This window comes from Schistocerca piceifrons, chromosome X, assembly GCF_021461385.2.
Source record: "Schistocerca piceifrons isolate TAMUIC-IGC-003096 chromosome X, iqSchPice1.1, whole genome shotgun sequence".
In the NCBI taxonomy this organism is placed as follows: Eukaryota; Metazoa; Arthropoda; class Insecta; order Orthoptera; family Acrididae; genus Schistocerca; species Schistocerca piceifrons.
The window spans coordinates 770,127,202-770,153,685 of NC_060149.1; the positions used below are offsets into that span (position 1 = coordinate 770,127,202).

At 39.6% G+C, this 26,484-nt stretch overlaps 1 pseudogene; it reads right to left on the reverse strand.

Annotated features, from left to right (window-relative positions):
- Positions 1–24,842: 24,842 nt before the first annotated feature.
- On the reverse strand, positions 24,843–24,960 carry LOC124723298 (annotated as a pseudogene).
- Between the last annotated feature and the right edge of the window lie 1,524 nt (positions 24,961–26,484).

The following is a 26,484-nucleotide window of genomic DNA, read 5'->3' on the forward strand; positions in this document are numbered from 1 at the left end:
TGGCAACTCCTCCTCTCATCATATTATCTCTACTTACATGTGCAGCTAATTTGTACCAATTGATGCTAACCTTTTGCATATCAGTGACAATGTGATGCTCAGACAGGCACAGCACATCTACTACATTCTCAGTTTCTATATCTTCTAAACAAAGCAGAAGCTCATCAATTTTATTCTTCAACCCCCCAATATTTTGATGAAATATACTAACATTATTTTTCACTTTACTTTTGTGAGTATCTTGAACTTTTTTAACATCTTTAGTACTTGCATGGCTGAGTTTCCCACTGGACACTGATCTTACACTAAAAAAGAGTTTCCACCATGAGATGTAGTTCCTCCCCTCTTTAAAAATCCTGCTATCAGCCCAGCCAGTTTACCCTTCCCTTTCTTGTTGAGGTGTAGGCCATGTCTAGTATAGTCCCACCTACAGAGTGAATCAACAGGAACCACACCAATGTGTGAACCTGCACCCGATCCAAGTAGCCGTTCCAACTCCAAATTAACTCTCCTGACAGAAGAGCTCAAATGAGGTCGGTAGTTGCGCTCCAGAACTGACACAAACCCAACACTGGTATGACTCGATGTTGATGCAATCTTTGCCAGGTCACACTCTATGCTGTACCCCGGATCTCTGTCAATACCGTTGCCCGGCCCACCCACATTCCACAGTATCTTCCTTAGTAAAGCCTCTACATAGTGAACCTAAATCCTCTGTAACCTGCCCCAGTCCAGCACTAGGTTTGAAAAAACTTGTGACCTGGTATTCTGACCCTAATTCATCCTGCAGAAGTTGGCCCACACCCCTAGCATGCGAACTACCTAGCAACAAGACTTTCTTTCTCTTTGCAGACTGCCCTACATTCTTATTCAATTTGCTTCTGAAAGCTTGTTCAGCCCTGTCTACATCTACTTCTGTGAGAGGCTCATCAGTTTCTGACTGAGGCAACAGGTCAAACCTATTTTTCACATTAATAACAAAGCTGTCAGAAGAATTTCTTGGCCTGTTCCTTATGCCTGTTGCCACTTACCACGCCTGTTTACCGTTCTCCCCCCTTAACCTGCCCAGTTCTTGCCTAGCCTCATCTAACTCAGACTGAAGGGCAGCAATTTTCCCCTCCTGTTCCACAATCTTTCTATCTCTACTGCATAGCCTACAGAACCACTGATGAGTCTCGGTCATTTTCCCAATTCCCACGCCACTACAATCGCCCCAATGAAAAAAGTTACTACATCCATCACACCAGACCCCGGAGCTAACGATTCTACATTGAGAGTAAGACTGAAATGATTGGTAAACTGTATAATGTATGTTACCTTTTGTGGAATAGATCTGAAGCTACTTTTATTTCTCTAAGGATAAACGAAATGCTGCATTCTGTTAAGTAGGTAAGATTAAAGTAGAAAGTATATAATTAACTTAAAGATGCTGTCTTGATGTATGAATAACATCTGTGGACAGATTGGAAAGATACTAGGGTATGCAGATGGATTGATTGGTCATTGTAGAACAAAATTTTCAGTGGTATAATGTGCTCATATCATTAAGTTACTCCCACTGACTGATTGATGTCCTGAGCTAGTGATGTGACACATGTAGTTGCCATTTCCTCTCCTATTCTTCTGTTCCATATTGGACCACATGATATGCCTAGTATGGTGGTAGGGGTGGCTTGCTATTCAAAGTCAAGTGGTGGGCCTCAGTCTGATCTTCACTTTCACCTTGGTTGGATTTCTGCCTCTGCCACATGCAGCAGCTTCAGAGGTGGATTCCATGCTTGAATATTTTGAGTTGTTTTATTAAAAGCTGAATTTTTATGGATTTCTTGTATACACAGCTGAGGGATGTGTTTTTCAAGAATTATGTGCTTCCAAACCTCATTTTGTGGTTAAACACTAGGCAATGATCAACAGTTACTGATTTTTTGGCCACTTGAGGTTGGTGTGTCATTTACATTCAATGTATCTTTCTTCAACCACATGAATGGTTTGTCAAACATATACTTTTCAGCACAGCTCACATGTTATGTGACATGCATCAGGTTTACAGAGTACCAGATAATCCTTTACTGACTTAGGGAGGGATTTAGTATCGGCTAGTGGCTGGTGCATGCACTTGATTTTGTGTTCATGTAAAATTCTATGAATTTTTCCCGACATATTGCTGGCACTATCACTATGGGCTGATATTCCTCAGGTGTCAATTGAAGGGTTATCATGCTAAAGAGGCTAAGTAACAAAATGCACTTTCTAGATTATTCAGAATAAGCTTTATCCAAATAATGTGAACATAAATATGCTCTAACTTCACATTAAGGCTTGCCCATTGCAAGTTATCATTTGGCATGATACAAAATTACAAATAACCACTGAATTTTCTAGATAAATTTTCACTGAAATGCTAAATGGGCTAAGTCCACCAAACAAGTTTTGTAATATTTCTACCTGTAGTAATCATTTTACTGTTTAGTCTTGACACAATTCACTGTAAAACTGTCTGTGTGCCTCAGTTATGTATTCCATCATAGTTCCAAAGTCTCTTTTCTTCTCTGAAGACAATCCTTTTGCATCAGTGACCTCACTGAATGTGACAATTTTGAACTCTTCAATTTTTCACCCTTTTTCAACACACTTATTATTTCAAACTCCTCTATTTCACCAAATCCTTTTTGTTTGAATTATTCCAGGCATGGTGATGTTACTCCATAAGCAGAATGTATATTAACCTCGGTTGTGTTAATAATCCTATCAGCTGTTTGCTGAAAGTCCATCAAATAACTGCCTGTCATCTGAACAGCTTTAAAAGGTTGCTTATGGTGAGCTATTGGTATGGCGTTCATTGCATCATCAGGAACAAAATCCTTCCAAATCTTTGCTCTTTTATCAATAAATGGAAAACTGTGGCCACAAGATAAAAAGCTGTGACCAAAAGCTAAATATTTGCCTTCTGTTGACTCATAGGTACGATAGCCAATCTAGAACATGTAGAGAAACATCATGATATGGTCTTTGATTTGAGTGCTGAAGTAATTGCTCCGTATAATATATTTTTTCTTTGATGTTATATCAGAGCATATTTTAGTACTTTAAAGTTCCAAGATGTTATGTTAATTGTTCTCCTACTACCTACACCTTCATGCCAAAAGCACATAACTGCATCACTTGGGTCATGGATATGGATGCCATAGTTATAGCTGTCTCATAGAAAACATGTCTGGATGTGTTAGAGTGGGGACAAACAACATCTGTTGCAAGTTCCTCTGACAAATTGCAAACAGCACTTCCAGACATATGTGAATCTACACTTTTTTTAAAACATTCAACTGCCTTTTAAAATTTCATATAGTCTAGTTGCAACAGTCTGTTGGCCTTCAGAGAATTCCTTGTGTTTCCTTTAATATGCATGTTACACAGGTCACACTTCTTACAAGTGTCAGTTCTAGGGCGCTGAAAGTTCAGATGTGGAAAATGATGCATGAAAGTTCATCTGCAACATAACTGAAGCATTCTGCTTTCTGTAAATTTTCTTTTAATGCCTCATAAAGCCTATTTATGTTGAGGTCTGGAGACAGATTGTCTTTGCTTGACATCTTCTGGCAATAGTGACCAACATCTTTTGGCATTAAATTTATATGTTCTTTGATCTGGCATAGGTCATACTTCTAAACATGGGCCCCTCCTCTCCCATCCTGGATGCTGTATCATCATTCTTCTTCTTTTTGCCAAGGTTGAAAGTTTTTTCTTACTCATAGCAAAAATGTCCATGAACTTATGTTTACAGACTCATTTATGATTTCTGGCACCATCAGGTACATTATATATTAATATGCTCTGTCAGCAGCTTTCTCTGAGAGTCTTTCCATTTAATTTCCAATTCACACGGATGACATCAATAAACAACCCTTGTTTGTTAAATTTCAGTACAGAATTGTTCAAAAAGTCATTCCTTCATTTGGGGTGAAATTTATGTGAATCAAGGTGACAGTTACATCGATTCTGAAAACAGACTTCCAGACAATTAAGCAATTTACAGATGTAAAGAGTAGCAGAAGCCTATAACCAGAAAATAAATTAAGATAAGCTCAAAAACTACATCATTGTTTGATTTAATCTTCATTCTTGGCATTTTTCACACTGTGAATGACATGATTTATCATTCACTGATAAGTCATGTTCACACTTTCGTTTAGAGTTACTATTTTTTCTTACTTTCCTTTGCAGAATTATTCATATTATTTTCACTATCCATAGTACTGTAAATGAAGACATGTAAGAGGCAGTCTACAAGATGGCAGGAGCAAGTGGGAGAGTAAACTCCTATGCCCATTCTGCCCTTACCCCATTTAGCACGAACAACTCATAGATGTTAACTCTCATGCCATCTACTGGCCTTAGTAGTTTGGCCATAACTGAAGATAGTCCTTTCAATATGTATAAAACCCTGTTCACATAGCATCTAATGTGGTTGGAGACACAATTTATGCAAAACTGGCACTTAGAGCCTTTAGCATGATAATCATTCAGTTGTAGTGTGGCCTTCTGCTTCAGTGTCCATCTTATTTGGTTGTTGCTATAGATTGTATCATGGCCTTGAAGTTGGCTGGTTATGGTGTTAAATGTTCTTTTCAAAGATCACATAAGTTCTGTGGATGAAAGTGCTTAGCACTCATTCACTTTGTAATAGGAGATGACAACTAGTTGCATGAAGGTACTGGTTCCTATCAATAGATACTGTGGCCAGTTCCTTCATCCAGGTTTCTCAGTACCAGATTATCAAAAAATGGTAGCTACCCATTTTTCTCGATATCCATCTCCATGGTGGTAGTGCATGAATTTTGTTCATTCAGAGAAACCTTGTAGCTCTTCTTTCCTGTGCAGCAATATGACAAAGGTATCACCAACACATGTATAGAAAACTGTTGGTTTTAATGCTACCAAGTCTACTGCTATGTCCTTGAGGTCTTCTATACATACATTTGCATGCATGGGTGACAGAGGCCTACCCATAGGTGTACCACTATTTTCATAGTAATTCTGATTTAAGAGAAAGTATGTGGATGTTAGCATGAAACTAAAAAGTTTTATGAATGTAGGCCCGCATTTCTTCCCAATTAGACCTTGTGGTGCAAAAATGACCATAAGACCTGAGCTAGCCAATTTGAGTTTCTGTAATTTTTCCACAAAATGAACAGAGTTCCTAAAGTGGTGTTCACCTTTGCCAGCCAATGGATTCTAAGCTGATGCCAGGTGTTTCACAAGCTGGTACATTGGCACACCTATCATGATTACTACAGGTCTCATGTGCATGCCCTCCTTGTACACCTTTGGACAGTCTTTATTGTGATGTCATCAGCCACTGATAACTGCTCAGAATGTCCCTGTTATTTTTATTAATTCTGATACTTAGCATGCCTTATTTGAACAGTTTATGCTTGATATAGTAGCTAAGAGTATTTTGGTAATCAGTTTTAACACAATTTGTGTCTCCTGTGAGGTACGTGAAACTATCTTCAAAATCAAAAGTGAGGGTAAAGTGACAGATGGTGCTCAATAGATTGCCAATATATTCAATGAGCATTATGTGAACATAGCACCAAACCTAATTAAAAATATATGCAATTCAGACATTAAAAACATAAAAATACTAGCTTGTGAAAAGACAATATTTCTGTACCAAATAACAGAATGTTGCATGAGAAATGCTATGAATAATATCTAAGGATAGTTACAGAATTTTGGACGAAGTAATCAAATATAGTTCCACCACTATAGATTCTCAGATAACTGATATTATAAATACTTCTTTCAGGACAGGTGTAATTCTCTCAAAACAAAAGCCATCCACAATAAAGCCACTCTACAAAAAATATAGTACAGTTGACATAAATAATTCAGTTTTACTACTAACAGGCTTTCATAAAGTAATTGAAAGAGTAATGTATGAAAGGCTAACTGATTTCCTAAATAGAAGTAAAAAATTGACTACTGCTCAAAATCAGTTAAGGTAGAACAAATCAACAGAAACAGCAGTCTTCAAGTAGATGAAAATGGCCCTATATGCTTTGGTTATGAATTAATTAAGCTGTGGGATATTCTTGGACTTATAGAAAGCATTTGATCTAATCAAATCAGACTTACTGCATATGAAACTTGATTGTAATGGGGTCTGGGGACTGGCCTTTAAATGGCTCAAGTTTTGTCTTTCTGATAGACAACAGAGAGTATATGCCATGGAGCTAAGGAACCTTTCAGATAAAAAAAAAAAAAAATAAATAAATAAAATAAAAAAATAAAAAAACTGTGGAGTGGCCCAGAGTTCCATATTAGGTCCATTGTCATTCATGGTGTGTGCCATTTTCCAAACCATCTGAGAGCTATAGATACATTGTTGTTTGCTAATGACACAAGCATTTTTATAAAAGGATGCACTGAGGATGATTTACAGCATAATATCTTTAAGACAATAAAAGATGCAAGAAAATGGTTTAGGGCTAATGAAATTGTTATAAATAAGAAAAAACATGGCATGGATGAATTCCAGTAATATTAGAAGTAAGGCTGAAAGCAGGATAAAATCTGAGATAGGGAACTACACTATTGCACAAGCTCTACACACAAAATTTCTGTGCATATGGATGGAAGAGCAATTGCAATGGGAGAAGCATATAGAAGTTTTGAATAAAAAATGAAGTAAATGCTGTTACTTGGTAAGAATACTTCAGGACTGTTGCACCACTGAATCATTGTCGTGTGCCTATTACGCTTATGTGAACAGCTTCCTTAGATATGATGTGATCTTCTGGAGAAATATAGTTAATGGCAAAGCAAACTTTCAAACTCCAAAAAATGTCTGTTAGAATGAAGAAAGGAATTCCCCATAGAGAGCCACACCAGGAAATATTTAAAGAATTTGAAATAATGAAACTTCATAGCTTACACATTTATAAATGTGTGTGCTCTCTGAAAACTCACCAGGAATTTTCAACATTAAGCAATCAGGTTTATAACTGCAAAATCGGAAACAGAGATGATTTTCACAAAGACACCAACTAAAAATCCCTTTACCAAAAAAGTGTTCATTATCAGCCCAAAATAATTTTCAGTGCATTGCCTGCTACACTAAAAAAATTAAAGAATTTCATAAATTCAAAGCAAAGCTAAAACAATTTTAATAACACATAACTTTTACAACAATGAAGAATATCTTGTTCTCTTAGGTTGTTCGCAGATGATGCTGTAATTTACCGTCTAGTAAGGTCAATCGAAGACCAGTATCAGTTGCAAAGCGATTTAGAAAAGATTGCTGTATGGTGTGGCAGGTGCCAGTTGATGCTAAATAACTAAAAGTGTGAGGTGATCCACATGAGTTCCAAAAGAAATCCATTGGAATTCGATTACTTGATAAATAGTACAATTCTCAAGGCTGTCAATTCAAGTAAGTAAATGGGTGTTAAAATTACAAACAGTTACAGTTGGAAAGACCACACAGATAATATTGTGGGGAAGGTGAGCCAAAGGTTGCATTTCATTGGCAGGACACTTAGAAGATGCAACAAGTCCACTAAAGAGACAGCTTACACTACACTCGTTCGTCCTCTGTTAGAATATTGCTGCGCAGTGTTGGATCCTTACCAGGTGGGATTGATGGAGGACATCGAAAGGGTGCAAAAAAGGGCGGCTCGTTTTGTATTATCACGTAATAGGGGAGAGAGTGTGGCAGATATGATACGCGAGTTGGGATGGAAGTCATTAAAGCAAAGACGTTTTTCGTCACGGAGGGATCTATTTATGAAATTTCAGCCACCAACTTTCTCTTCCGAATACGAAAATATTTTGTTGAGGCCAACCTACATAGGTAGGAATGATCATCAAAATAAAATAAGAGAAATCAGAGGTCGAACAGAAAGGTTTATGTGTTCGTTTTTCCCGCGTGCTGTTTGGGAGTGGAATGGTAGAGAGATAGTATGATTGTGGTTCGATGAACCCTCTGCCAAGTACTTAAATGTGAATTGCAGAGTGATCATATAGATGTAGATGTAGAACATGAAGAAGTAAAATTATTTAGGCCTCTATGTGTACTGATGTAAGATGACTGTATTTACATGTAAGTTTGTATTAACTACATCCATAGAATGTGTGTGTGTATATATAAAAATGACCTAGTAGATAGTGTCGGAAGTTCCATGCGGCTTTTCGCAGATGATGCTGTAGTATACAGAGAAGTTGCAGCATTAGAAAATTGTAGCGAAATGCAGGAAGATCTGCAGCGGATAGGCACTTGGTGCAGGGAGTGGCAACTGACCCTTAACATAGACAAATGTAATGTATTGCGAATACATAGAAAGAAGGATCCTTTATTGTATGATTACATGATAGTGGAACAACCACTGGTAGCAGTTACTTCTGTAAAATATCTGGGAATATGCGTGCGGAACGATTTGAAGTGGAAAGATCATATAAAATTAATTGTTGGTAAGGCGGGTACCAGGTTGAGATTCATTGGGAGAGTCCTTAGAAAATGTAGGCCATCAACAAAGGAGGTGGCTTACAAAACACTCGTTCGACCTATACTTGAGTATTGCTCATCAGTGTGGGATCCGTACCAGATCGGGTTGACGGAAGAGATAGAGAAGATCCAAAGAAGAGAGGCGTGTTTTGTCACAGGGTTATTTGGTAACCGTGATAGCGTTATGGAGATGTTTAGCAAACTCAAGTGGCAGACTCTGCAAGAGAGGCACTCTGCATCGCGGTGTAGCTTGCTGTCCAGGTTTCGAGAGGGTGCGTTTCTGTATGAGGTATCGAATATATTGCTTCCCCCTACTTATACCTCCCAAGGAGATCACGAATTTAAAATTAGATAGATTTGAGCACGCACGGAGGCTTTCAGACAGTCGTTCTTCCCGCGAACCATATGCGACTGGAACAGAAAAGGGAGGTAATGACAGTGGCACGTAAAGTGCCCTCCGCCACACACCGTTGGGTGGCTTGCAGAGTATAAATGTAGATGTAGATGTAGATGAGTGAATAAAGAGATTGAATTGGATTCAGTTAAATGCATATCTGAAGTGCACACAGGAAGTGCTTATCTGTGTGTATTATCACTTCTGAATACACTGCCAGAAAATAAAAAAATAAATAAAAAATTATTACACCCTTTTAGAGATTTTTAATTCACTCAAGATTTATTATTGCAACAGTGCATGTGGAGTATACAAAATGATTACATTTACAGATCCATAGCACAAGCAGTTCTGATGTACCAGATACCAACCCATGCTGAAATACCCATATTAGTATTTAGTATAGTCTCCACTGGCGGAAATGCAGGCACTGACTCTGGCATCCAACTGATTATACAGATGGCGAATACCATCCTGAGATACATTATGCCATGCCTGTTTGACCTGTTCACATAGGTTTGTAAGAGTTGTTGGCTGAACGGGGTCACTTCTCGTCTCACCATATTCCAAGTCCAGAGATCGCGCTGGCCAGGGGAATTGCTGCACATCTTGCAAAGCATGTTGAGTTTCACAGGCAATGCGTGGACATGCATCATCCTGTTGGAACAACACATCACCTTCCTATTGCAAGAACTGCGAAAGTACAGATCTAACGACATTCTGCATGTACCAAGTGCTGGTTAGCATCCCTACCAGTTGTAGCATATTGCAAACCAGACTGTAAGGCCTCAAGTTGGGCCAGTGTGTCTTGGACGAATGCACTGAATGAGACAGGGTTCACCAGGTCTAGGCAAACGACCATCACTTACATCCAAGCAAAATTTGTTTCATCACTAAAGACCATGGCATGCCACTCAATATTCCAAGTTACCCTCTGATGGTACCTGTCAAGCCATGCACTTTGATGTTGTAGGTGTGAGTGGAAGATGGGTTAGAGGTTAATAACCAGTTCACAACAGTTGATGTTGACATGTCTGGGCTCACAAGGCCTCTTAGCTGTGCTGTGGTAGCTGTACAATCTGCCACTGCTGCTCTTAGAATACAATAATCCTGGTGAGTGTCTGCGCTGCCTGGATATCCACAACCTCATCTACAGATGTGAGAATGTTCATGTGACTACTGATACCAGCACCATTGCACAACTGACACAGCAAATCCAACTTTTGTAGCACTTCTTTGAAAGGGCCATCTCACCACTCTAAAGGCTGCAATTTGATCTTTTTCAAACTTGCTCAGCTGGGGTGTAGGAAACATGAGTACATCTCTATGGCATGGTTGTCAGCTTGCTTCACACATCTGCACCACACTGAGCCCTCGGGATGTGATCATTCCTTATTAAAGGGTAACACAGATGGCACTCTGGTAGCTATGTCACTATTCTATCTGTTGGCAGATGATGTTGAAATCTCTAGCAGTACGTCTACTGCCCTACTGTCCTCCAGATGGAATATGTGCTATTACTGGATCAAAGTTGATGTCATATTTCCAGGTGTATATTTTTTTTTTGGGGGGGGAGGGGGGGGAGGCAGTGTATTTACCTCCACCAGTAGTAGACCAGTGCAGACTGTCACTGTGAATTACGATCATCTCTTCATCCATAATAAGTGCTCTTTCAAATGTTTTTTCAGTGAAGTTCATTCTCAAAACATTTTTCATTTGAATTTTGCTACTTGGTGGACTAACATTGAAAATATATTTTTCTCTATGGTCTATATTTTGTGAGTTAATGTTTTGCTTGTAGATAGCTAGTACATCTATTGTTCATTCAACTACTTACTATCATAAATCTTTCATCTTTGTAGTAAGATGAGGTATGTTAACAGTAGTTGGTAGTGTTGTCTTTTGTGTGTGAAGTATCCTGTTATTTTATTACATTTTTTAAAGAAGTTCCAAAGTTTGACCTTTCTACCTTACAGGTAACAACAAAATGCAGAAGCTTATACTCACTTACTTGTGATGCAATACGGTAGGTTTTTGTTGTTCTGCACTTTGCTATAGCCCACCTGAGACTGTGAGACTTCTAAATAAAATAGTAAATCTTACGTCAATGTAAATTCATAACTGTCTGTAGAAGATACTGCCTGCCAGACGCAAGACTCAAACCCTGAGCCCCACCCCGCACTTAGGCCCAGAGCCACTCCAATGCGAATCTTTGACTCAGTTTGGCATGGTTAGATGTGGCGGACTGATAGGGTTAACCACTACATATGCAATGAAGTATGTCATTTGTCAGCATCACACGTTCCATATTTGTCATCCACTTTTGAAGTGATTCTCAACATTTGTGGCCCCATGTGTCTTATATTAAATTACTTGTCTCAGTGTCATCTACATCACTTCAGAGGTTTTTAAATATTAATAACAATATGTGGTGGCTGGGACAGGATTGTTACTAAAACTCAGGCCACTAGTATTCACTTGGTACAGCTGTTACACCATTATGATGAACCCTGACTTAACATTCTGTAAGGCAAATTAATATGGTATTTGAGAAGGTGATGATGACTGCTGATAAGGCACATGTTCCAGTGGCACTAGTTGAGAGTATCAGTGGGTCAGGTGACCACTGGACACGGCCCATTTCTAAACAGGACTGGGAAGGGACAGTGGTTAAGCTTATAAATGACAGTATAATAGATGGATCTGGGTTCACTCAAGGTCAAATTGCTGTTAAAATGTGTAAAAGGGCCAGATCATTTTTAGTACAATGTCAGGTAGGATGTATCCCTGCTTGAGGAAGATACCTTTGATTATGGAAATTAGTTCAATGAATATGGAATGAGGATCAGAAGCTATAGTAAGCTGCTTTCATCAAATTATTAGGTGAAGTACAGGTAAAGTAGAACTGATAATAGATATCAAGCCAGACATTATTTGTATCTCAGAAAATCATTTATGTAACAAAGAAATGTTGAGGTTTCCTTTGGAGATGAACATCTCAACTGATTTCTATGCAAGAAGGTCATTGTAGAAGGGACATATAGCCATTTATGGCTAATGTGAGGTTTCACTTAAAACAGTTGACATATCACAATATAGTAAAGACCAAATATTTGAAGCTTGTGCAGGAGAGTTTGAATTTTCAAGAAAAATATTTTAAGCATCCACAGTGGTGAGCCTCGTGTGTCTTCCCTTGTAGAGCATGAAAGGTTGGCAGCACATTCAAGTTTTGTCTGCATGTGTTCAATAGACCTGCAGTGGTAGGGTGGGGTTAATAGCGTTTCATGTGCATTGCAGCTCTTAGTTGCATTTTTGTTTATTTCTTGTGCAAGCTGAGTCTAGTGAGAATGCTTACTGTTGCAGAGAGAGTATTCTTAGTGGAAGAGGTTTTCCATGCAGGAGGAAACTTTATGGACCATGTGACACTATATGTGATTTAATTTACAAATTCCAGACAACAGGTTACATTCATGAGTCATCATGAACTGGTAGGCTCACAGTTTTAACAGAATGAACATTTCAGAAACGATGTTGTGGGGTCCAACAAAATCAATGAGGAGATTACTGTAAGAGGCTAAAGTCTCTCATACAACAGCAAATAAAGCCATAATCAAAGAACTGGGGATGCATCTGCATACAATTACTGCTGTGCAACAATTACAAAGTATGGACCTTGTGAAATGAATAGCACCTGTGAATGGTTTCAACATTTGTTAACCGACATGAATTAGTGTTTTAGATCAAACCTTTGCCTTGATTTCAACTATCTGTCTAAATTAATTCCCAAAATTCACGAATTTGGTCATCAGAAAATCCACATGCCTTAAGGAAAATATCATTGCATAGAGAGAAAATTGGATTGTGGGTTGCCATAACATGAGAGTGAATAATGGGGTTGATATTTTTTGACATTACTGTCACTAACATTATCTATTATTCCCAGACAATTTACCCATTTAATGCTCTGCTGAATGAATCAATCATTCATTTTTCCAACAAGACAATGCTACTGCTCAAACAGTACAACAGACCCTACAACTTATCTTTGGAGACACAGTGATTACAAAAAGGCTCTGCCCCTGTGCTCACTGGATCTGTCTCCACCTGACTATTACCTTTGGGCTGTGCCTAAAACATTTGTGAACGGAAATAATGCAAAGACAGTAGATGAGCTGAAGGCAGTGATAATTGATTATTTACATTTAATTACACATGAAACATTAGTAAAGGTGTTTGCAAATAAATGTAAATGTGTTGAGCTATGCCTTCAAGAAAGAGGAAAACATTTCCATAACCTACTGTCATACTGGTGAGTACAGTGTATGTAATTGTACATAACACAATTAATTAATTTCATTGTTTTAATTGTGATAATGTTGAATCCCACCTCCCAACATAACTGCAGTCACTAACAGTGAATCCTGGCCCCTAGCTTATACAGCAAGTGTATGTGCTGCCAACCTTATGCACACCACAAGGTGAGAGATGTAGAGCTTGCCACTGCAGAGAGACTTTGCCGATGCACTGCAGGTCTTTACAGGTACTCCAGTTCAGACTATAGGGTTTCCCACTCCACTCCTCTCAGTTCTTAAGGAAGACATGCAGTTAGTCTAGAATGGTGCATTCAATACAAACCTTCAGACTGATTCACCAGAGAAAAGAATGTTAAGAGATTAACTTAACCTTATAATTTTTTACAAATAGTGTACTTTCCAAGTCAGTTCAGGGAAACAGCAGCACAATCATAGACAATATCATCATGAATTATTCACTAGTGATGGGTACAGAATGAGAAAAATTGGTAACAGTCCATCAGATCATGATGCAAAGATAGTAAACATATACCATGAGTATCAGAAATCCAGTAAAACATCAAATCTCTGACATAGCTGTGGCCGGAAAAAGATCCTGGAAGAATGGGACCAACAATGACTGAAGAGAATTGTTCAGTTTGACAGAAGTGCAACCCTTCTGCAAATTGCTGCAGATTTCAATGCTGGGCCATCAACAAGTGTCAGCATGTGAACCATTCAACAAAACATCATTGATATGGGCTTCAGAGCTGAAGGCCCCCTCATGTACCCTTGATGACTGCACGACATAAAGCTTTATGCCTTGCCTGGGCCTGTCAACATCGACATTGGACTGTTAATGATTGGAAACGTGTTGCCTGGTCGCAAAAGTCTCATTTCAAATTGTATCAAGAGGATGGACGTGTACAGGTATGGAGACAACTTCATGAAACCATGGACGCTGCATGTCAGCAGGGGACTGTTCAAGCTGGTGGAGGCTCTATAATAGGTGTGGGGCATGTGCAGCTGGAGTGATATGGGACCACTGATACGTCCAGATACAACTCTGACAAGTGACATGTATGTAAGCATCCTGTCTGATCACCTGCATCCATTCATGCTCATTGTGCGTTCCGGTGGACTTTGGCAATTCAAACAGGACAATGCTACTCAATACATGTCCATAATTACTACAGAGTGGTTCCAGGAACACTCTTCTGTGTTTAAACACTTCCGCTGGCCACCAAACTCACCAGACATGAACATTATTGAGCATATCTGGGATGCCTCGCAATGTGCTGTTCAGAACAGATCTCTATCCCCTTGTACTCTTACGGATTATGGACAGCCATGCGGGGTCTCATGGTATAAGTTCCCTCCAGCACTACTTCAGACATTAGTCGAGTCCATGCCAGACTGTGTTGCTGCAGCACCTCTGCATGCTTACGGGGACCCTACATGATATTAGGAAGGTGTACCAATTTCCTTGGCTCTTCAGTGTATATTAGAGCATAAGATGAAACCGTGTAGACCATTAAGGAACTGACTTAATTGGACTTTCTAGCAACATTAATACTAATGTCCTCTCATATAATTATTGGTGACTTCTCATCATGTAAAATGTTCATCAGTGCCTCATATGTTGTTCTTTCTTGCATTCAGTTGCACTGCGGCAGTCCCAAAATGTTTTTCTATACTCAGGGGTTCAGCTTCACACATATTTTTGTCTTTAACCTCTGATTTTACAAAAATGCGTACATCTCCAGTTTTGGCTTTCTTCCTAGATAAATAACTAATGACACTATATGAAGGATAACTATGGTTTGTAACTTTTGAACCAGTGCTCTTGAATACAAATACAGTCAACACAAATATCATTGGCGTCAGTCCCAAATTCCAGAACTTTATTTTTGAGACACTGTAGCTTAAGGGTAATTATTTTTTAAGCTGTTATAACTAGTTTGAGAGGAGTTCATGCTTTTATTGTCTGATGTCACCAACTTCTTCTTGTTGAGGTTGGGTACCAAAAATCCTTTAGGGACACAAGTTTCCTGCCTCTTGACTTTCTTCCTTCTGAATGTGCTGTAACTGTTGAATCTGATGACTCGGTGGCTGGTGGCACATCAGTCACTATTTTTCTTGTTAATGATGTAGTTACCATGCAAGGTGGCGCAGTGGCTAGCACCACTGGACTCACATTTGGGAGGATGATGGTTCAATCCTCCATCCGGCCATCCTTATTTAGGTTTTCTGTGATTTTCCTAAATTGTTCCAGGCAAATGCCAGGATGGTTCCTTTGAAAGGGCTCGGCCGACTTCCTTCCCCATCCTTCCCTAATCCGATGAGACCGATGACCTTGCTGTCTGGTCTCCTCCCCCAAACAACCCAATGATGTAGTTGTGTAATATTTAGCTGCTTCTGATACAGGTGAAGTTGTTGCAGAGGCCTCTATCTGAAACAAATGATTTACTTCATCGTAATTTGTGGGGAGTGAAGATTATAGTGCTGGACCTGTTGTCAGTGATTCAGTTTCATTCTCTTGTTCAAAATTTTTAGTTGCTGAGTTTGGTGGTGGAAGTGATGTGGTCAGGCCATTCTTGTCTTTAACTGCTTTCACTGCACTTAGAATTTGTTGACTGGTAAATGCTTTTCCAAGTTTATTCCTGTGTAGCCCATGCCTGATGAAATGACATTCTGCAGGTAGTACTTCAACATCTGTGGCATTTGCGAGGTTTTGACAAATTCTGTCAATTTTTGTATTGCTAACTGTGATTTATTTGTTGACACAGGAGTTTTCTATAAGATCATGCCTTTGTGGAATGTTAGCGATGAAGAAGTTAACATTTGTGCTTTTCTGTAATATACTTTTTAGTGCTCTTGTGGCAAGACTACCATTATTCCTATAAACATCATTAGCACCTGTTATGATTATACATTGTTATTGTAGGCTGATATGCAGTGTTAATAAGAAAGCAATTTAGATAACTAGTGGCATTAGATTACTTTGTAGGAGGAAACAAGAACTGTGGTGGCATGTGCATGTTCTGAATATGTGTGCAAACTCAGTCCACTAATGTCAGCAGGTCAGTGCGTACTGTGTTGAATGTAGACTGTGAGAAGTCTGCAGAAAGTGACAGGGTTTCACATAGGATCTCAGCAAGTGATGCATGGATGTTATCTTTGCATGCTGATGGAATGCGAAGGGGCACCCATTGCAGCCCCTTGGACCATGACCCATTACAGCACATCAGAGATGCCTTCACACTCTTATGCCACGTCTTGATCAGCCTGTTGCTTTTGGACTGATAAAACATGGTGTATGTGCAATTGATACTGTAAGATGGCACAGGACTGTGAAGAGGGATGACTCGAACAGCTGGTCGTGGTCTGTGGTGTTCTGAAGGTTCTGTGTTCATATCTCGTTGGGGTCATCAACGTGGAAGTACAGTACTAAGGCATTCTAGAAGAACTGCTGGATAATGTATGACACAGTTATACACGAATCCTTTTACTGCACAGAATGAATTTACAGATCTTCCACACTGTTACAACATCAAGAACAGTCTTCTCATCTTTCTTTTTGAAGTACCCTGGACTTGGAACACTCCTGCAAGGAACACACATGTAGTTCATCCTCTATATTTAAGAACACAATGAGTTCAACACAAGTGGTCTTCATCACCGATACAAACAAGTGGCAAACCTTGAAACTGGTTCCTAACAGGAAAATAAGTTCACAACTAAATGCAGGTACTTGGAACACAAGTATTGGTTGAGGAAACAACACCATGAAAGTTTCTACAGTCAGAGTTCATTCTCTACTTGTTTGACAACCAAATGTTTAAGCCAGCTTTAATGACCTCGATGTTGACAGAACGCTAAAACAAACCTCCCTTCCTTCCTTAAAAGTTCAAGTCCTTGCTCTCCTTGGTTGAAGCACATTGGAACAAACTAACACGCAAGTTATGGTTTGTGTAAGTTCACAGTTGCTGCAGTCTTACCAAATGAGTCTGACAGAATACTAACAGGCCTGCAAGCATGTTGCCAAGATCCCTTTGTGGCAAAGGTGGCATGTGGCTAAGGTGGTGCTAGATCTGGAGTATATTCTTCTCCTGGCTGGTAGTGCTGTAACTGCCGTGATCAGCTCGGGTGCGGTCCTAAATACCTGTATGTTGGAGGCACGTTGCCTCCTGACCGGCTGCAAGTGACATTGGCAGATGCAACACTTTTTCTCCCCCAGAAATCCTCTCCTTGAGATGTCAGAGAGTTTTTGACTTCTCAGAGCTCTCAATGCTCCCAACTAATTAATCAGAAGCGCTGAAAATATTATTTTGTCACTACAGTATTCAGCACAATGCAGATATTGAATGTGTTTTTCACTAGTCTCAGTCCAATTGCCAAATGAAATGAACAGATTAGATATGGGTTCTGAGAAGGGCTCATACGAGGGCTATCCACTAAGTACATTACGTTTTGGAATTAATAATAAATAAAGTATTGGAAATTTTTTTTATTATATACAGATGAAAGCCACACTTAAATACCACTTTTCTGCATAGTTTCCATTTAAATTAAGGCACTTATCGTAGCGATGGACGAGCTTGGAAATTCCTTCGTCGTAAAATTCGGCCGCCTGCGCCTTCAACCACGTTGTTATCTCTTCTTGAAGCTGTGTATTGTCATCAAAACGCTGCATAGCCAACCACTTCTTCATTGCTGGGAATAAGTGGAAGTCGCTTGGTGCCTGGTCGGGACTGTACGGCGGATGAGGAAACAACTCCCACTTAAAAGATTCGAGAACTTCACGAGTGGCATTTGCCGTGTGGGCCCGGGCGTTGTCGTGAATCAGCAAGATCTTTGAGCCCAACTTTCCCCTCCGCTTGTTTTGTATTGCTCTTCTGAGGTTGTGCAGAGTTCGGCAATACCTTTGAGAGTTTATTGTAGTACCTCTTTCCAGGAAATCCACAAAAATCACACCTTTTCTGTCCCAAAAGACAGTCGCCATCACCTTCCTTGCCGACATTGTCTGCATGCATTTCTTGGGTTTTTGGGGGGAATTTGTGTGCCCCCACTGCATTGACTGCAATTTTGTCTCGCAGTTCACATGCTTGACCCATGTTTCGTCACCAGTAACGATGTGATCGAGTAATGAGACGCCATCTTTCTCGTAAGTGTCCAAAAGCGTTGCAGCCATTTGCTGATTTTTGTGAATCTCTGTCAAGATTTTTGGTATTCATCTTGCACAAAACTTGTGGTAACCAAGCTTTTCGGTAATGATTTCGTGCAACAAACTTCGTGAAATTTGTGGAAAACTCATAGAGAGTTCTGTTATTGTGAAATTACGGTTTTACGGACTGCGGCATCAACTTTTTCGACAAGTTCGGCAGTCACTATGCTGGGTCTTCCACTTCGCTCTTCGTCGTGAACGTTAGTTCGGCCATTTTTAAATTTTATGACCCATTGACGCACTCCATCTTCAGTGATTATGTTGTCCCCATACACTTCACTAAGCTGCCGATAGATTTCTATCGGTGTACAGATTTTTGCAGTCAGAAACCTTATTACAGCACGCACTTCACACTTCAAGGCATTTTCAATGAACGCTGACATTTCAAACTGTCACAGTAACTCAGCGGAGTACAACACGAACCTCTCACTAGCACGGCAGGATGCCGACTGAGCGGCGGAAAGCCATGACACCAAGATGGCCGCGCTAGCCCCGCCCCTAACGGACACAAACGAAAACGTAATGTACTTTGTGGATAGCCCTCGTATGACAAAAGAGTCTCAAGGAAATAACTTGCTCCAGATTAAATAATTACACTAAAAGTCTAAGTAAATTGTTGATATTTGCATCTACAGTGTAGAAGACGTTAAAAAGTGTCAAATATTTTGAGTGGTATTAGTACACACCGAAACAAGAAGAAAAAAAAAAAACAATAAATGTATGTCTAGAAATGCTTACTTTCAGAGATCTCAAAGTACTTGTTCATAGTATGACCTCAATATGATAACCAGCTATGATATTTTATCTCTGTCTTGTGACCTAAAGAACCATGCAATTGTTGACCCAATTGTTGTTGTTGTGTATGCTGGCATGCACTAAGGATGAAATCAAGTAGAGTCTGTGCATCATTGACTGGAGTGGTGCAGATGAATTCCTTCAGGCCAAAAGTCTAGGGGACTGAGGTGTGGGGAAGGAGGAGACCACCTATTCAATTCAGTTGTCCTGATGTGTCAGTGATGGATGTTGTCACATACTGCTGCTAAAACTTGCTTGTGCACCCTCATATATGAATCATATCTGTAGTTTTTGATGACATGCCACGTCTTCCTGCAATACAGGCAGTACATTAATTAGAAACTCCCAATAATGAGCCACAGTTAACCACTGTCATAGCATGTATGGTTCTTTTCACTTGTCACCAAATGTGTCTGACCAAATGTTCATTGAGAAATGATGCTGGTGACCTGTTTCTACAGCTGCATGGGAACTTCCACCAGTGCAAAAAATTTGATTATAAAAATTCAAAACAGTATCTTTTGTGAATCCAGCCTTTCCAGTAAATAAAATCTCAGATTTGAACAAAGGATCTTCTTGTCACTTTTGCAAGACCAATTGACTGAACTGCAATCTGCCAATGTGGTCTTGTTGCTTTATGAGATGACTGCACTGATGACATGGAGCTAACAATTCTTCATGAAGTACTGTCCAGACAAGATGACGACTTGTGCCTTTTGCTGCTTCTAACCATAAAACACTGGTTCTTGTATTTTTGTCTACTAAATGTAGCATCTTAGGCATGTGGCCTGGGGAACGCCTTCAACTGGTTATGTTTCAGTGTGCTAAAGAACTTGTGTCACTAAGATTGCAAAATTGGCCAAAGAGCTTACCACATGGTACTTTGCAATGTGGATATTTTTCAGTATAGAGAGCATGATTTCAGTGGCTATTTACATTTGCTAAACTATAGAAGAGAATCATATCTGCCACATCACTTGTCACACTGAAGCATTTGTACATGTGAATAATAAAAAAACAGTAAATACAACAGTGAAGTCATCTTTGTAAGTAGCTAGGACTCCACAAGACATAAAGTACTCACAAGGGAACAGTTCAATCCAGCATGTCAAAACTCAACCTGAAATTTTTTGAGTAGCAACAATACACCAGAAGACACACTGTTTCAAAATGTTAGCTGGTAAGGTGCACTGCACGTATTAAAAAGAAAGTTGAAAATTACCAAATTTGTAGTGCACCAGGCAGCTGGAGAAATGTGCACCCCTACCGGAGGTGTAACTGACGGTACATGCGCAACACAGCAGGCACAAATCGTTGCTTGCCGAAGCCTTGGTTAACAGATCACATGGCACAATGCAATCATAATTTGTGAAGTGAATTTCAGTTCCCATTGATAATTTCTCTGACATAATTGCACACAGTTACTATTCACTTGAACTTGCATCTCATTTAACATCCATAATAATTAGCACTCACCTTTGCGATATGGCTAAATGTTGATGATAGAGATAAAATTCAATTGATTTTCTTTGTATTTTCTTCATATATGCTTCCAATGGTAGCTATCTTTGTACAGGTTCCGGGGTTCACAGTAGTGCAGAATCCAACTAATGTCTTCAACCTTGCAAAAGTGAAATATGAAGAATGTGGTACAGAACTGAAATCCCCTAAAACCCCTGAACACCTACAATATGTGTTATTTATTAGTTAATCTCCTGCACATTCATTTGAATGGTGTCGACATTTTGTTAGAAATTGTGGAATCGTTAGAAGAAACAGAAATAATTCTGACAATTCCATGAATTGTGGTTCGAACAATGATTGTTGTGCTAATTGAAATCCAGGACAAAAGTACAGGATCTTTCTAGCCCAAAGAAGACATGTAAAGTAATAGATTTGAGTGACAAGACAAAGGCTGTAGGGTAGAGCTACCTAGTTTGGTGATGAATCCAGTAGTTCTATAAATAATTATTGGATTTCGTTTTCATTGAGTTGAGGATATTTAAAAGAAAATTCTACAATTTTACCTGATTTGGTGATAAAGTTAGATATCTTTGTGATATAAGTTCTTAATTTGGTAATGCATTAACATAAATTCTAAATGCGATGAAATAATTTATATATCATTGAACATTCTTATTACACAATCGAAAGGAGTGTACTGAATAAAGAAAGTTGTCAAAAATTATATATTTATAATAAAAATAACCTTTATAAAAAGAAATGCAGTTCCAATACAAAGTAAATTTTTCAGGTTCAAAGTTAATAACATTAATTAAAAAAAGGAACTGAGTATTACTAATTCAACGGCACATACTGAAAGAGCACTTATTTCTGTCTAAACAATATCACCTCACTCATTTGTGACACTGCAGAGATCACACATGTAAATATGCCCCACTACAGATTCGCTTTGGCAGTGTTCATGGCAGAGAATGAGGTAGAATGAACACTGCAGCCATTTCTTTTCATTTTTTTTTTGGTCTTTCATCTGTTGTATATTGGCCCCCACGTGTGCCACAAGTCCAGTCGTCGTCATCACTGCAAATGTTTTTTTTTAACTTTTCTACCTATAGATTTCCTCATTCCAGAAGGTCTAGCTGAATCCAAAGCAGCACTTTCTTTTCCTTTGCTAGTTTGTTGACTGCTCAGTGCACGAGCTTTTTGTTCATGTCCACTTACGAGCCTAGCCTTTGGGTCAACTGTCCTTGCACTTGTGATCTTCCTTCATACATTTCCTGCTGGTGTTCTTAGGATACTGTCAACTGGAGATAATGAAGTTGCTGGAGATTCAATAGCATCTGCCTGCGAACTCCCATCTACTTGCATCAGTAACTGATGGCCTACATGCGGGCCCAGGATGCTCAGTGAGCTCTGATGGAGTCAGATTTTCTTGGGGAATGAAATTTTGATCAAACTGTATTATCCCACAAAACTTGAAGGCATCTAGAAGATGGTGTGGAAGTTTCTTTTATTTGGTTTCTCTGTTGCGTTTTTTGCCATAAAATCGTGCACTTCATCTCCCCAAGCACTCTTAAGTGCCGTGTAAATGGCGATGCCCAGAGGATGGAGTGCGTGCATAGTGTGCGAAGGGAATGTAAGTAAATAGATATCATTTTCCCTAGCAAGCTCAAGCACTTGTGGAAAAGTATATGCTCCATGCGAATCCATCAGCAGTAGCACAGGTCTTGTTGCGTTAGATTCAAGAAAAAATTGAAAGCATTCTAAAAATATTCGTCAGTAATTTACCCCTTTCCAGATACACGAACCTACAAGTTTGGTAGACAGTACCTCATGTAATCTTCATTCCATCGAGAACCTTTGTGAATTATAAATGGGGGTATCCAATTTTGAGACACTTTAGCCTATTTTTTCACGAAAATGCTAAGCCGATACAAGGAGTACCGGGTAACTAAATAGTAAGCAAAACATATACTTCATGAAGGCTTTTGAAGCGTTTTGAGAATAGAATACACTTTCCGATTCTCTTTACATCAACATACCGGCATTCTTAAGAAATAAAATAAAGTAATAATTTACTCACAAAGTGAAATTACTGCTGCAATACTGATCGCTGCCCTTTTACATTTGCTACAATCGACTAACAATGATGAAAAGGTGGTTCCGTGTGAGCAACACAAAGAAGAAGTTCTCTGCAGTATTTTGTTTGCGTCGCGTATTATTTGAGTCGCTCCTAAGTTAACCCTTAACGCCCCAGGTGTGGTCTCACAGACCGCTAGCGTTTATTTTTACTCTGTTGCTAACGCATAGGGGTGTAGTAGGAGATTACAGAATTTATAATTGTTCTCTCCCGAAGCTACAGTGATTTACTTTGTCAGTAGCCACATTAATGTGACGTGAACCTATGTTATTACCGTTCTCTGAGACTACACCTGGGACTTTGCGTTATGGATTCAGTAGCCAAGTCTTCATCTGACTTTGACGATACTGTTTTAAAATGGTGTGAGGACAGTTTGGGAAGTGATGTTCGATTAGATAGTGGCAAGAAAATTGAAAGTGAACATAATTCAGAATAGGAACAGCGCAAAAGTGAAGACGAATTTGTTTTGCCACTTGTGAAATCCTTGAATGAAACAAGTGTTCAAGGTGATGAAGACGGAATTGTTGAGACTGAACCATTAGCTAAAGGTTCTGTCAGAAATATTTAGTTGAAACAAATATCGATGATCTTTCCGCGTGTTGGACGTAAATGGGGTGAATGCGTTTGTCCTTCACAGTTCCCACAAAAACGATACTCAGATGAGCCGTTTTAATTTTTTGAAGAAGCTAGCAAACTCATTGGTAACACCGCAGATAAAAAGCGAGTCAACAACTATCACATAGCCCATGAACTTCGTGTAACCATTTACTGTGTTTTGGTTGTAGCAGAACCAAGAGTAGAAGTCGTTGTAGAACGACTGGAAAAACGCAAAAAATGCTCCACCTGTGACCCAAAAAAGAAGAGAAAGACGCCTTATATTTGCCATTGTTGCAAGAAGCCAAGTTAGCTGCATTTCTCTACAAAGATTTCCAATGAGTGCAAAGAAAACATTTGTGAAGAAAACTAAAAACTGGAAAATTACTAGCGTAATTTTCAGTTTTTTGAATGTTTTATGGAAGTTTTTTATGTTTTTATTATTACATGTACAATAAACAATAAAAATATAGCAAAAAGTAAAATTTAGAGTGCAGGGTATTTGAGTCCTCAGAGCATTAACGTTATCATGTAATATTATGTTCATTATGTGCATTTTTTTGTTTAAATGCGGTTTTTTGCAAAAATAAACTTTAAAATTATTTAAATATATTTTTTGTGTGGTATTACTGTAAACTTTCACACGAAAAACTGAATTGTTTCACTGAAAGTGCCGAATGCAATTTTTATGGTTATTGAAACATAGCGGTCTGTCAGACCGCACCTGGGGCAGAGTGTGACAAAAAAATGACCTTGTTAGCTAAGAGTTAACGAGAGACGAAATGACATGTATCACGAACTTAGTTATACCGCCAGATACGGTGTCCTCACCATAAATTTTTTGGTTAAACGAAGGAGGGAGAAATCCTTAAAATTAAGCACTTTGCAAAGCTGCTTCCGTTTCATAAAATCTGACCATGAATCGTGTAAATGGATGAAATATTTTCATGGAATACAAAACACACAACGAAATGAAACTTTCAAAAGTATGAAAGAAAAACTACTCCAAAGATTTAGAACTGCTCGTTAGAGTAACGGACCATTATTGTGGGTGATCTACGAGACTGGACTCCCTGATCTGCAAGTGAGATGAACGTTACTGATTTCTAGGCTTCTTCGACTTAGTTGAATAGATCCAGAAAAGTATATGGAAAAGGAAGTCGCAAAATTACGAGGTTCAAAGAAACGTCTGCAAGATATGCCATTAATACACAGTAAAACGTAAATTCCGTCCACAGGCCTTGGCGGACCCAGCGGTAGCGACTGGCCGCCGTGTCATCCTCAGCCCATAGGCGTCGCTGGATGTGGATATGTAGGGGCATGTGGTCAGCACACAGCTCTCCCGGCCGTATATCGGTTTACGAGAGCGGAGCCTCCACTTCTCAATCAAGTAGCTCCTCAGTTTGCCTCGCAAGGGCTGAGTGCACACCGCTTGCCAACAGCGCCCGACAGACCGGATGGTCACCCATCCAAGTGCTAGTCCAGCCCGACAGCGCTTAACTTCGATGATCTGAAGGGACCCGGTGTTAGCGCTGCGGTAAGGCCACTGGCATTACTATATACTACTATCACAGTCTAACGTAACAGTCGCGACACTCACTGCTGTAAAAGTTGTTACCGTTTGACAGATGGAGCGACACTAGCGCTCCAAGTGGGGAGTAAGGTGAACTTCAGACCCGTCGTAAGCATCATGTTTGTTTTGCATACATTTCCTACGTAATTTACGAAATATTTGAGTTTTTTCTTGCCTCCAAGGGTTTGTGTAGTATCAGGAGGCATATATGTTTCTAAAAATGATTCTAAAATACTCGCAAGTACGGACAAAAACCATGAATCGAGTGGCAAGCTACAACACATTTGTGAATAAACACTAGTGATGTTGGATAGAACTGCAGCTTACCACGTTCATATAAAAAGAATATAAACACACAGACTCACACATAAGGAGCACAGACATGTACCTCTACATGCAAAAGCGATCGACAGCTCATTTACCGTTCTGTAGGCTTACCATGGTTGTCATTGTCGCCTGTTGCCACAAGTACAACCTTCATCATCTATTATCCCAAGTGGGACAAGCAACTGCCACATAGTGGGAGAAATATGTTGAAAACATTATAATGAGCTGACTACATTACATTTCACGCAAAACGAAAAATTTGAATAATTTTCAAACAGTCTGTCAGTGAACAAGGTGCTAACAAAGTAATGTCATTACACGAAGGAAGCAAGGAAAATTTAGTGACTAACAACAGAAGTGAATGAAATACGTACCAAAGAAATCAGCAGCCCAAATGAGCAAACTTCTTCAGTTTCTTATTTGCTTTCTTGTTGCTAGAAACTATGTCTTGATTCCAATATTTGAACCAGTAAACGAGTTTCACTTTAACAAATATCTTGATCAACAGCAGCTTAGTTTCTTCACAACATCCAGGAGGAAAACTTGGGATAGCCATCAACAAGTCCACATATAATGTGCCACAGTCATTCGTGTTTAGGATGTTCATCAAAGACGTCCCCGGAGGCTGATCAGAAAGCCTCCCCGGTGCGTCTGACAAACAGGTTTCAGGCACTGTCTCTGGCTGAGCCAGATGCAGCTGCCTGCCCTGTTTCAGAGGATGATTCTCAATCTTCAAGGTCCGGGCAATCACAGAGGGTGGGCTTATTGGTAGTTGGGAGCTCCAACGTTAGGCGCGTAATGGGGCCCCTTAGGGATATGGCGGCTAAGGAGGGGAAGAAATCCAGTGTGCACTCCAAGTGCATTCCGGGTGGAGTCATTCCTGATGTGGAAAGGGTCCTTCCGGATGCCATGAAGAGCACAGGGTGCAGCCAGCTGCAGGTGGTGGCACATGTCGGCACTAACGACGTGTGTCGCTTTGGATCTGAGGAAATTCTCTCTGGATTCCAGCGGCTATCTGATTTGGTGAAGGCTGCCAGTCTTGCTTATGAGATGAAGGCAGAGCTCACCATCTGCAGCATCGTTGACAGAACCGACTGCGGACCTTTGGTGCAGAGCCGGGTGGAGGGTCTGAATCAGAGGTTCAGACGGTTTTGCGACCGTGTTGGCTGCAGATT